This window comes from Drosophila takahashii, chromosome X, assembly GCF_030179915.1.
Source record: "Drosophila takahashii strain IR98-3 E-12201 chromosome X, DtakHiC1v2, whole genome shotgun sequence".
NCBI classification, from domain to species: Eukaryota; Metazoa; Arthropoda; class Insecta; order Diptera; family Drosophilidae; genus Drosophila; species Drosophila takahashii.
In genome coordinates, this window is record NC_091683.1 from 21,648,501 (window position 1) to 21,661,787 (window position 13,287).

Here is a 13,287-nt window from a genome sequence, read left to right on the forward strand (position 1 = left end):
GTGTCGCCCATGCCGTTGCAATTTAAAAACCTGACCAGAGCTGCCAGATCAGAAGCAAATCGTAAGACTTTAAATTTCAATAGGTGGCGCTATAGCAACGGTTTCTCAAATATTTATCAGTTACAAATTCGGTCTTTTATGATAATGGGTTTTTATTTTGATATAATGCAACTACTCTTTTAGCTACTAAAATAAATACAGAAAATAGAAAATATAGGGGAATGAATGTCTTCTAAATACATAAATAGAAAACTCTATCAACTGGCCTTGTCTCTTATGTAAATTCAACTTTAAAGCCCATGCCCTCGACCTCGCCTCACTTCCATTTGCAATGTTAGTTGTTTGGCTTTCGTTTTACATTATCCCCGTTTACGTTAGCTTTTGTTTTTTTGCCCTAATTTGGCCATTACGCCCAAAGCAAGTGCCTCACAAAGGGGCAATAAAACCACTAATACACTCGATCGCCGAGTATTTAGAACTCATTCACGCGGAATTGGAAATCGATATCACATGGAATCAATACTTTCAGGGCTAAGCTCGTACAAAATACCCCCCGAAAATCCCCGACTTGACCGCGGCTATCAAAACTATATTTATCATCATTACTTTATTAAATTCATTTCCTCCACTTCGCCAAAAAAAAATAGAAAAAATACCCCAGTGATATTACGTAATCGCAATGGCAATCTTATCGAGGGAACAAAACGGAATGGATCGTTACCATTACCATTACCGTTAGCCAGTCGCCATGACGTTGATAAAACGCCAGAGAATCGTCCGCCGATTAGATTAACAGCCCGTTCGTTCTGCTTGTGGTTCCATTTTCTTATGACCCAACAACTATTCCGCTTTATAGCCTATACTATACTATCATATTATATACTACTTTGGTTCTTTTACTGGGGGCCATAACACCTGAGGTGCTCCAGAATTGGGGAATTACTGAAATCCACTTCGATGGATGAAATCATTGGAGATTGTTCCAAGTTCTCTACAAATTTCACTACTCATAATTGTTATATTAATTTTTAAATTTTAATTAGTAGTTTTTAAAAAACAAATCTCATAGGTCATATAAAAATCATTTAGTTGTGCGTCAGTTTGAAATGCGTAACATAAAAATAATAACAATTATCGCATAGTGACGCAGGTTGCGGGCTTTGGATAAGATACGCCCTATATGATACACTTGTAGTAGGTATTATAAAATCTGGAAAAGGCGAACTAGACACAATTTCGTTGATCATGGAAATATTTCATTTGGCATCTGTACACTGTTTTTTTTATCATCACAAGACAATATGTACAGTTTTCGTATCGATATATGTATGCACCCCCACCCACTGTCCCATTGATCATAAATGTCACCGCTGATTGACTGCCGAATAGAAAAAAAAATATAGAAATTGAATAGAACCACAGACCTTGAGCGATCATTGCTGATATGGAAAAATCGACAAGAGAATTACACGAAATTGGAAAAGCCAAGAGGAAGAGTGCGTGATAGAAGTGTTTCAAAACAAATCGAACCCGAGGTCTGATTATTCCTGATATGACCTTCGATAATTGGGCTAACCTTACATAAGAGAATTACATGATAAGTGAGTGGAGAAGTTGAGGTTTCGAAAAATACCTGCCTGGTAAATTATAAAGTAATTGCTGAAAATATGCCCCAATAAGTGCGCTATAATTTGTGTAAATAGTCCTTTAATTTAATATGCAAATTACATATCACATAATAAAAACAAGTTAATTAAAGAGAAAATTAATTTACCCTAAAAATTAAGTTTAAAATAATGAATTCCCTAAAAACAAAATGTATTAGCACATAATAAATTCGAGTACTTGCCAGAGTTTTGGAATTAATGCCTAGAAAATCTCATCATATTATATTCCATCGCAGATTATACATAATATGATGAAATGAAAGCCTGCCTTAAAGCTCTTTAACCTTCATGATGGGTAGTTACAGAAGGTCGGGTCAAGCAGGGTTATATCTATAGAATATATAAATATGTATATTTCCAAAGAGAGAGAGAGAGAAAGAGAGCGGCCGGCAAAAAAAGGAAGGCATGTGAATATTTGCACGTGCTGTGGGTGAGAGCAGCGCAGGCGTTTTACCGTTATTTCCTCGCTGCTCTCTCTCTCTTTTGTCCTTCCACTTTCTCTGCCTCTCTCCTTTTTCGGGGTTAGTTTTCCCCTGAATGCGGCGAATTCTGCGAAAACCACCACTGTTACTATTGCACCGCTAATCTAATACACCACACCTATCTGCCCACACCCCCAATTCACCTCCTCCTTCCAAAAGATGCATTAAAAGAGAAAGAGAGAGAACGAGAGAAATGAAAACAGCTGCAATTGATGATAATGATAATGATAAGAATATGCAAAAACACACATAACGGTAACTGCCTGAGTTAACCTTTTGAACTTTGACATTGCGGACTTGAATTTGGGCATGGTAATTATGTAGTTGCTTATTGGGATAATAAAATACATGGGTTATACAGACAAAATTGTATACATAGATGGTATGACAAGAACCCAATTGGAAAATGTAAAGATTAAATATATTTATTTTTATAAGATAATCTAAAAATTTTAGATTTAATAGTTATTTCTTACAGAAAAATGTTCTTTCCAAATTCTTCACTTAATGGCCTTTTATGTAGACTTTTATACGCTGCATCAGCTGTGTACATCGATGCGAACATAATGTGCATTGCCAACATAGACACATACATATATATGTACTATATAGAACAGCTTCTGCGCTCTGAGTTAGTTTTTCCCGCTTTACAATGCTCTTTTTGGCCCGATGAATTTCCATGCCCTTTTTTAGACACAAAACCGTGAGCTCCAAATGGGTTTTCACTTTTTTTCGAGACCCCCAAACAAGTGGTGGAGCGTAGGATTTTACATGACCAAAAAATGAATACATACAAATGTATGAATGTAGTACATACATATTTCAAAATATGTTATAAATTTACTAAGAAGGTAAATGTTTTAAAATTTAGTGTTTCAGAAAGAAAAAAGAAGAAAGATAATAAAATGAACGTAAAAATGAATTTTTTCATTCGTCAAAAATGAACAATTTATATTTATGCTTAGTCGTAAGCCCATCTAGGGTTAAAGCTTCCTCCTTGATCATTTCTCCAGCCGAATAACGATAAATCACATACATACATACATATAACCACACACCTTTAACCTCCCGTTTCCCATTTCCATTTCCACTTCCCGTTTTTCCAGTGAGCCATAAAATGAAGGCAATCGATCACTTTGCATTATAAATCAATGCGTGCTATTGTACAAAAGGAGAGGGGGGCAGAGGGGGCCTGAGAGCGGCTTACACAGCATAAAACGAAGAGAGGGCGCCAAAGAGAGAGAGCTTCGACTGTTGCGTATAACCATATTTGGCTTGCATTTTCCCAACTGCAGTGTGCTCGTGTGTGTATGTATATGCTGCGCTCTCTTTGCCGCTGCAACACTCTCCCTCTCTCGCTCTCTCCCGTGCAGAACTAAATAATAAAAAAAAATTTGAACTTGAACTTCCCGCACCCGTCTCTGAATGTGTGTGTAAAGTCGACGCCCCCGCCCAAAAAAAAAAAAAAAAACAACTAACACACCCAAAAACAGTAAAAACTCCAAACAAAAACCTCTTTCAGTAGCTGAACTAAAAATAAAATATAACAAAATAGGATAAATATTTTTATTTGAATATAATCTTCAATTTTAATGGAAGTAATTAAAGTAATTACAATATTTTTTATTATTTAATATTATTGTTCGACTTAAACACTTCCCACTGTACTTGCCTCATACGCCCAATTCCACTCCTTTTTTCCTTTAGCCGATTCTTCTGCTTCCTCTTCATCGAAGCCCCGCTTATGGTAAAAGAATTGCTCGCGAGTCTTAAATCGAATATCGAATCGATTTATGAAGCGACGTCTACCTGCTAAGGTCCTCCGACGATGCGATTTGAATATTAACGATTTTCGAACGCCTGTGGAGGGTACAGATACATTTGTACATATAAAATAATATCTCATTTCGTTTTCAACTCCATTTGGTATCTTTTCCCTTTTTTTCTCCCTCTTCAGCGATCTGCGTTGCGAGCGGCATTCGTAATCGCCTCCGTTTCCGTTCGAGTGACTGATCAAGTGTATATAGCGTTAAATATATTTCTGGTATGGAGATGAGCTTCCTCTGACAGTGGGGACCATTAAATCTATATTTGTATGTATGTATAATATATACATAATTTATGAAAAGGAGTATCATAAAGATAAAGATAAAAAGATATTTTTAATGAAAATAAAGAGATTTCCAGAAATAATTTCATATCCATTAATAAATCCTTATATGTTTAAAGAAATATATTTTATATACAAATATAAAGATTTGTTTGATAAAGTTTATTATTAAAATCAATAAATCGGGAGTATTTATTATATGGGCACTTCCAAAAAAAAGTCCACCAAGCCAAAAACCTTGAAACTTGAATAAAACATATTTCCACATGATTTTGCCCCGATATTAGTTTCTAATTAGTTGGATACTGAGCTTAACTACAAATTTGGAGTATAGTTTGATTATTTTTATGACAAACCCCACCAATATACGCAAAAATCAGTTTTTGGCTATTTTTTTGTTATTTTTTGGACCTGGGTTCTATTGTTAATTTATCCTATAGGAATGCTAATATGTGACATTTTTCTGTACTGAATGCTTCATTCACATACTAAACTATTAAGTTAAAAGCAAAACATCCAGCAATTGAGAGATAGAGGTAAAGAAATCCGCTTTACAAAACAGTCGGAAAAAATGTCCCGAGCGACATGTCCCGAGCGAATGTGGTTGAAACTGCATAAAAAAAAAACGGCAAAGAATTTTTGAGTGAAACCAAAAGCATTTCACAGCGACATGTTTGAACAACATTCTAAAAAAAATCGCATTCAAATATTCCATTAGAATTCGCTAATTTCTGGTGTTGTATGAACTTCCCCGAAATCCACTTCTATTTTTGTCCCGAGCGAATACGGCAGTTTTTTACCGATATCTTAAAAACTAAAAGTGGTACAAAATCAAGATTTTTACCAAAAATAGAGCTTGGGAAGAGTGAAAAGAAAAGCCCATAATTAAAATTAAAATCCATTGTTTTACGATTTTTTTTCAACTTTAAAGGTGTGCAAATGTCCCGAGCGACATTTTGGAAGTGCCCATATGGTGAATTTATTAGGTGACAGATCCTAACCAGAAAAGTCGAATAAGCAACTATTTCTTACCCCGAAATAAATCAAAAACATTAAATCTTATCCCATTATCAAACCGTTACCCATTACATGTAATTTTACAGTTGCAACATTCTATGGGCAGTGGTTTTTCTCTAGAGTCTACGGTTAGCGAAGATCTAAAGACGACTGAAAAACTAGACCGTCTCAATGGAACAAATTTTCAACCGCTAGAAATCGAACGATATTGCTGTGGGTTATCGAGTGTTATTTCTACAGCTGATAACACAGGAACACAAAATTAAACTTTGTGAAATTTCCACGAACCATTTCAAGTTTTCCATGATATTTGGGTGCTCCTGAGTAAAAGTCCCATACAAAATTATTTTCCATCACCTACAGGTTCCGCGGTATACCTAAGAATACAAAAAACCGATGTTTTCCGACATTTTGAATTACGTGGCCAATATAAGTGGACTTATTTTTATTATTTTCGGTAGGACCTACTCTCAATACATCACGGCACTACTAAAAAATAGTCTCAATCGTGAAGCATTGCCCATGTCTTTGGAATTCGACGCCAAAGTTGAAACTCCCAAAAATTTCAAAATTTGTGAGATGAAAAAACAATTCTGAGAATTAAATTTTGAATGGAACTAATTTTAAATATTCATTGAATCGATTGTTTATTGTATTCTTTAATTTCGGTTTTTAAGCGTTTTCATGAGGACATTTTGTTGGATTTATTAATCTAATAAAACCGCTTTTTTAATTTGATTATCTACTCCTATTTGCTGTCAAATTTCAAATAAGTCAAGGCAACCTATAGAATGCGAGTAAATATGTATCTTTTTATATATAATATAAATTTACATTTATATTAAATAAAAAGGTCTTCCGAACATAATATTTTTAAGACAGCTTAGTAGCCAGCGATAATCCTTATATATTTAAGTTCAGTCAAAAAGAAAAAATGGCCCCAAAAGACTCGTGTAAGTCATCTCCAAACAATTTTTGCTATGTTTGCAGATTATTTATTTCAATTAAAAGAAGAAGACCAATTAACCAAACAATATGCAGGAATTACAAGATTGTATTCAACATGGAAATACAAAATCAAGATAAAACGTGGGTACCCAAGTCATGCTGTGACAAATGCAGACTTGATATGGAAGCAGCACGCAAAAATATTAGGCAGTCTGTGATGTGGTCTTTTGGTTCTATTCATATTGAAGGTCTTGAAAATGGCATCTGCCTAATATTCTATAGGTTGCCTTGACTTATTTGAAATTTGACAGCAAATAGGAGTAGATAATCAAATCAAAAAAGCGGTTTTATTAGATTAATAAATCCAACAAAATGTCCTCATGAAAACGCTTAAAAACCGAAATTAAAGAATACAATAAACAATCGATTCAATGAATATTTAAAATTAGTTCCATTCAAAATTTAATTCTCAGAATTGTTTTTTCATCTCACAAATTTTGAAAATTTTGGGAGTTTCAACTTTGGCGTCGAATTCCAAAGACATGGGCAATGCTTCACGATTGAGACTATTTTTTAGTAGTGCCGTGATGTATTGAGAGTAGGTCCTACCGAAAATAATAAAAATAAGTCCACTTATATTGGCCACGTAATTCAAAATGTCGGAAAACATCGGTTTTTTGTATTCTTAGGTATACCGCGGAACCTGTAGGTGATGGAAAATAATTTTGTATGGGACTTTTACTCAGGAGCACCCAAATATCATGGAAAAGTTGAAATGGGTTCTGGAAATTTTTGGCTGTGTACCTGTGTAAGTTAAGGGAAACCAGAAAGAAACCGATATGGGTAATCGAAATAGTTTTTCACCTTGATACAGAAGCACCTGACTATTCTGCGTATGTGGTATATGGAATTTAAAGTGCGGGGATACAGTAAGTTAGCGCCTGTGATGACTCATAAGATTCGAGTGCAACCCCTTTTGATTTTTTCCACTTTTTTACGCTCTTACTTTTACGATTCTGTGTTTTATTCTTTCAATTGTTCAGTTTGTATCCTTGCCTTTTTTGGCCTGGCGACGGAAGTGTTTGCCAGCCACGCCCATTTTTGCACTGTCATAAATTAACACCCCCCGCGGGCAACGTGGGAACAACAGAGTCTTAACCCTCTGTTCGCGATTTACTTTCAACCCTAGATGGTGTTTAGATAAGGGAAATTAAGCTAATGTCTTAGTCATTAAAAAGAATACATTTTGTCCCTCCTTAAAATTATAAGAAATGAGAAAGATAATTGGGTTTTTACTTTCAACTTTATGGCTTAAGTAGGTAAGTTAATTTCTGGAAAGTCAAGGAGTTATTATAAGGTATAAAGATCCTTACAGATTTACCAAAGCGGAACTGTTGAAATTTTTGAATCCACTTGAGATACGAAAGTGTTATTGGTGATATCATATACATATTTAAGATCTTTCGTGGTGTTACTCATAGGGTTAACGACTCTCTGAGTTTTGGGGTCGAAGTTCCCGCCGTTCCCCCTTTGAATGCATTTTTAAAGAGTTCTTTTCGAAAAGGGAAACGAGAAAAAAAATATAAAGAAAAGTGGGTAGGGCGTTGTATACTTGACATTATCGGGGGAAACAGAGAGACGGCCTCTTGAGTTGTGTTATTTAATGCATTGGCATACACACACACACTCCCATATAAAATGGATCTGTAGTGCATATGGGTAGCACATTAATTCTTCAGTTTCGCCTTATCTTAAATTTTGGGAATTTTTTTTTTGTTTCGGGGAGAATGCAGCCGGAAAAAGAGCAGGGGGAATATTAAGTCTTTTGAGGCTGGGAGTGATTAGTCAACGCCGGAATTGCCACCACCAGCAATCAGTAATACCCTAAAACTGAAAACTGAGAACTCAGAACTCAGAACTGAGAAACCGAACCACCACAATTATTGACAACAGCTGATTTCACCCCTTACCAAAATGTTGGCCCAGGACGGAACCACCCACCCCGAACCCACGAATAACCCAGTGGCGGGTGTCTGGGGTTCAAGGTTGAGCCACTGCGGTGCGACCCTCATTTCGGCAAAGGCAATCCCATAAGCAGATGCACTGAAAGAAATTAAGTACTATAGTTCAAAGTTTATGGTTCAAATTGGAGATCAAAAGCATACATAATATTTTTATAACCAGATAAATATATTCTAGACTACTATATAAAAGTCATACCAAAAAAACGGCAAGTAGCTAAAATCCCCTAAAACGAATTGACATAAAAATCTAAAAAAAAACGTAAATTCGATAATAATAAAATATAAACTAACCAAATATAATATTTTTTAAAAATAAGTACTTAAATATTAAGAAACCCTAATGAAACTGGTTTAAAATAAATTCATATAATTTTAATATTTTTGAAATTGATCTAATATTTCTATATTATTTCGCAGTGCGTCCCATCCCAATCGAAATCCCAACCCTGAACTGAACTGTCTGTTGTCCTGCCCTGCGCATTCCCATTTGGGGTGGCAATTGTAGCGGCACCCACCCCTATTCCATATAGTATGTACGGTGTACACCCTACCCTAACACCCTATGTATCCTCCATATCCGGGTGAATCATCATCCTTATTATTTTTCTCTTTATTTTTGCCAAAAATTTCGCAGAAAGGGACGCAGCACGTGTCACTTTCACAAAATGTTCAAAAAGTACCCGAAAACGAACAGAAAAAAAATATAAATCAAGAGTGCAAATCCGTGATGAGTCATGGGCTTTGATTTTGTTTTATTTTCATTAAATTTTTTGACTCAAATGCATTCGAGCAAATTGCATTTTATTTTTCGTTTTCTTTTTGTTTTTCTACGTTTTTTTTTCAAAATGCTGAAATGGAAATGCAATTTGTTGCGGTCTGTTTACAGTCTCCGAAAAGCGTGATAACAATGCTTGAGCTGGTGGGGAAATGGGGAAAAATCCATTAGATACATTGTTTCTCCGAATTAATATAGTTAAAACAGACCATTAAACAATATTAAAACCCATTTATATATGCCTATCTGGCTCTGTGTATTTCCCTAAAATTATTCATTCATTAATTGCCCAAGTGATCTCATGAATGAATCATCAATTGCTGATATTTGAATTAATTATTTGGCGAAGAATCACAGAGAAAAAAGGACCAGATATCAAGAATACTACAAAATTGTTGAGAAAAAAAAAAAGTATAGTAAATAAAAACATGATATTAGAAGGGAAATCCCTAAGTGTATGTATCATACACCCTAAAACTTTTCTTAAAAGGCCCATCAAACATGACAGAAAAACCCACAAACATCCATTTAACCATATGCAAATTTGGTTGCAACGATGGAAAACAGGAAAATGTTTGTTTAGGTCGGTTGGAAAATTGAGATGCTCAGGCAACAAGAGAAAACCTTATAAACAAGACCCACATTTAGCTGTATGAGGGTTTCCGCAACGGTTTTTCCAGATGGTGTTTTCTAGAATATCCAAACTCCAATCTAATACCTCTATTAATAATTTAGCAACGGAAAAGATGGAACTTCTTGGGACAGAAATAGCATTTCGGGCCAATCGATTAGGTTGATCCAACTTTTTAGATCAGTGTCACAAGATTTCGTAGTCCCCTTTCTCTCTCCTTCTCCCTTCCTCTAATAAACAACGGTATTCCAAAATGACTTTCGCAAAAATTTGCCTAATAATTGAACACTAAAAATAAAAATGTCATTTTGTTGTTGTTCATGTTGCATTTCTTTTGGCGAGCGTTCACTGAAATTCTAATTAGCTAGTGAAAGTCTCTCTTCCCCCCTTTCTTTCCGCCTTTCTTCCCGCCGAAAAACGCCGTTAACAGCTTTAACTTGATCTTCTTTTGTGGCATTGTCCATTTGCCGTTGACGGAAAATAACGAATTTTGCCATTTAAAATGCAAGGGAGATCCGTAGATAAATGCCTGATAAAGATGTGAATGAGCAACGGTTTGGCCATTGGATAAACTGGAGTTACCTAATAGATCGGCTATCTGATATGTGTGGTTACTTGAAAGGAAAACAGCTAAGAAACTAAGAAATATTAATAAAAATTAAATTTTCTTTGTAGGTATGTAGGGATTGAACCTGAAAAGTGACCGCATTTCCACACTACAGTTGTTTTATATTCTCTAGTCTGGCCAAAAACACAACAACTATCAAGTTAGTTGACCAAATTTGGACAAATTATATAAAGCGAATACATGGTCATGAGTTTTCGAGTGTTTTTGGTTAGCTTGTTGATTTCCTGAGATAGTAAAACGGCGGATGCAATGCCATATAGAACATATGTACATTTATCTATAGGTCCCTAAAGCTGCAGGTGAGGGGTTCGACTTTGGGATTACGTATGGGGACGCCTACGATCCATGTTTTCATTGTATATGGGCAGCATTTTGAGTTTCCGCTTTTTAGTTTGAGTTTTTCGAAAATAGTTCGTTACATTTCGGCACTCAAACACACACACAAGCAACATAGACTGATCAAAACAATTTGGGTTTTGTTGTTTTTGGACATTTGTTGGATGTACATTTTTGGGATAAAACCGATAAAAGCTTCGGTTTTTTGTTGCTCGTTTTCCATTCAAAATGCCAACGGCCAAAAACGGGCAGCGACAGCGCTCAATGTCAATGGCTTCCACTTGGATATATAGTATATACTATATATATATAGTAAGTGAGTGTGTGTGCCGCTGGAACCCCAAATAAATTATACGAAGTTAAATAAAAAATGCCAAAAACGTTGACGTTGTACATATATATATATGGTGTGTATTGGTTTGCCGCTCTTTCTTCCATGTTTTTATGTCTTTAGCGAATTTATTCGGATGTCATTTGTAAGCACTGAAGGCCCTCGGACTCGAACTCGTCTCTCGTTTTATTATTTTATTGTAGACATTGCGAAAGTGAAAAGTCACCCGAATATCGGTTGAGATATTGAGATATCGTCGAGATTCATTTGAATTCTTCCGTTAACTACTGACTTTCATTGCGGATCCGGCAGCTGGAGGAGAAACAAAAAGAATTTGCAGACCGTCTATGAACCGTTTCTTCTACTATCATTTGAAATACATAGTTAAGAACGCTCGAGGCTAAGAAGTTAGAAAAGGTCTTGGTTTTATCGGAGATTAATTATTTAATAACAATATCTGTTTATAATATAAGGTATATCATTTTAAGATTCCATTCTATTAGATAACATCTGTTCAGTGAGTTTCCATTTTAAATCCTTGCCTAATTATGATTTTAGATTGTTTTTTTTTTTGTTTGTTCCATTTATAGAACTTCATATTCTTTGGATTCTAACTTTCTGAGCTCGAACGTTATCTCAACTTTTTTGCAGCTTGTTTCTTCCGTTGGTGGGAAACAAGTTTAGCTCTTTTTTTGGATCTTGTGCCGCTGCTTTTGCTTCTGTTTCTGCTTCTACTATATTTTCTCTCCTGTCTTAGCTTCTTCTCCTCTACATTCTCTTTCCGAACGGCCTGGCAATTTCAAACGTAACTGTCAACAATGGGCGGACTGTTCTTTGACTTTTCTCCCCTATACATCTACTTACACTTAAAAAAAAGAAGGTTAAAAATAGTCCTACAAAAAGTATATTTTCGGAAAAAATATCTATGAAATTTGGTAATTTAAAGCAATTTTTAAAATATTTATTTAAATCTAAAATTGGAAGGTTTTTTTTATATTTATTAAAATCTAAAATTGGAACGTAATATAGTTTGACTTTAACTGAAGGATAAAGTTTTTTCTACTAGTTGTTAACCCCCAGAAAATATTAAATTTATTAAATTTAAATTATATCTCAAGTAAAACACAATTATTAATTATATATACATTTTTGACCCATTTATTTTTCCTAAGCTTTTTCTCCATTTCAGTGCATATTTTCTACTTTGTTGTTGGACAGCTGTTTGTGCTTTTCAGGCGATCGCCAAACGGTTTCCGATGATCATGGCCATTATCATCATTAAGATAGCTACGATCATCATCGTCTGTTTCGTTTCTGGGGTGTTTGTGTGTTTTTATGCTAAACGGTTCTCCCAGCTCAATTATTTATAATTTTTTCGTTCCGAGCGGGACTCGGTTTATATTTTTTTATTTACCCATTTTTACCCATTTCGTGGGTTTACCGTTCAGCCCGTTTAACTTTTTGCCCATTGTTGTTATTTTAGCTGGGGTCTTATGCTCTTTTATTATGGATTTTGTTTTCTTTGCGCCATCATCTTGTTTATTTTTTGTATCAGTTTTTTTTTCTGCTGTTTCATATGCAAAGCAACGCCAACGATTAAGTGTACTTTACGTTTTGGGGGTCTGATGATTCATATCAAAACCACGGAATCCACTTTGAGCTGGACGTAAGTCGAACTTGTGACTCATAGGTGTGTAGATATTTGTATGTCATTCAGATGTACCGAAGGATGACTAGACGAGTCTTAGTAACCCCAATATTGAGTTGGGGATAAAAGGGGATTCCTAGAAAAAGATGTTACCATAAGGTTTTGAAAGAAAAAATACAATTTTTGGATGGTTTTATGGACTTCATTAATTTTGTCACTTTATAAATGTGTTCCAACTTTTTTAAATATTTCTAGTTAAATTAAGAAAGCCTTTAGTACTTCCCATAATAAAAAGGGGAAAACAGGGATTCCTAAAAAAAAGATTATATATTGAAAAAAAAAATAAATAAATCTATTCAGATTTAATAAATTTGTTGACCCTTTAAATATGTTTACAGTTTTAAAATATTAAAAAACAGAATTTACCATTAAATTTTGGAAGAATAAATAAAATTTTGGATGGTTGAATAGATTTAATTACTTTTTTGACCCTATAAATATGATTACAATTTTAAGATAATACTAATATTATGAAAGATTTCTCCTAACGCTATTCTAACTAGTTTTCCCACTCTCAAAGTCATCTGTAATCCGATTGAGTCACGATCTTGTTGGACATCTATATAGCTGCGTCACACCTACATAACTTTGGAGCTATCGCCCAAGATCGGTCGGTTATAGCGATTCGGA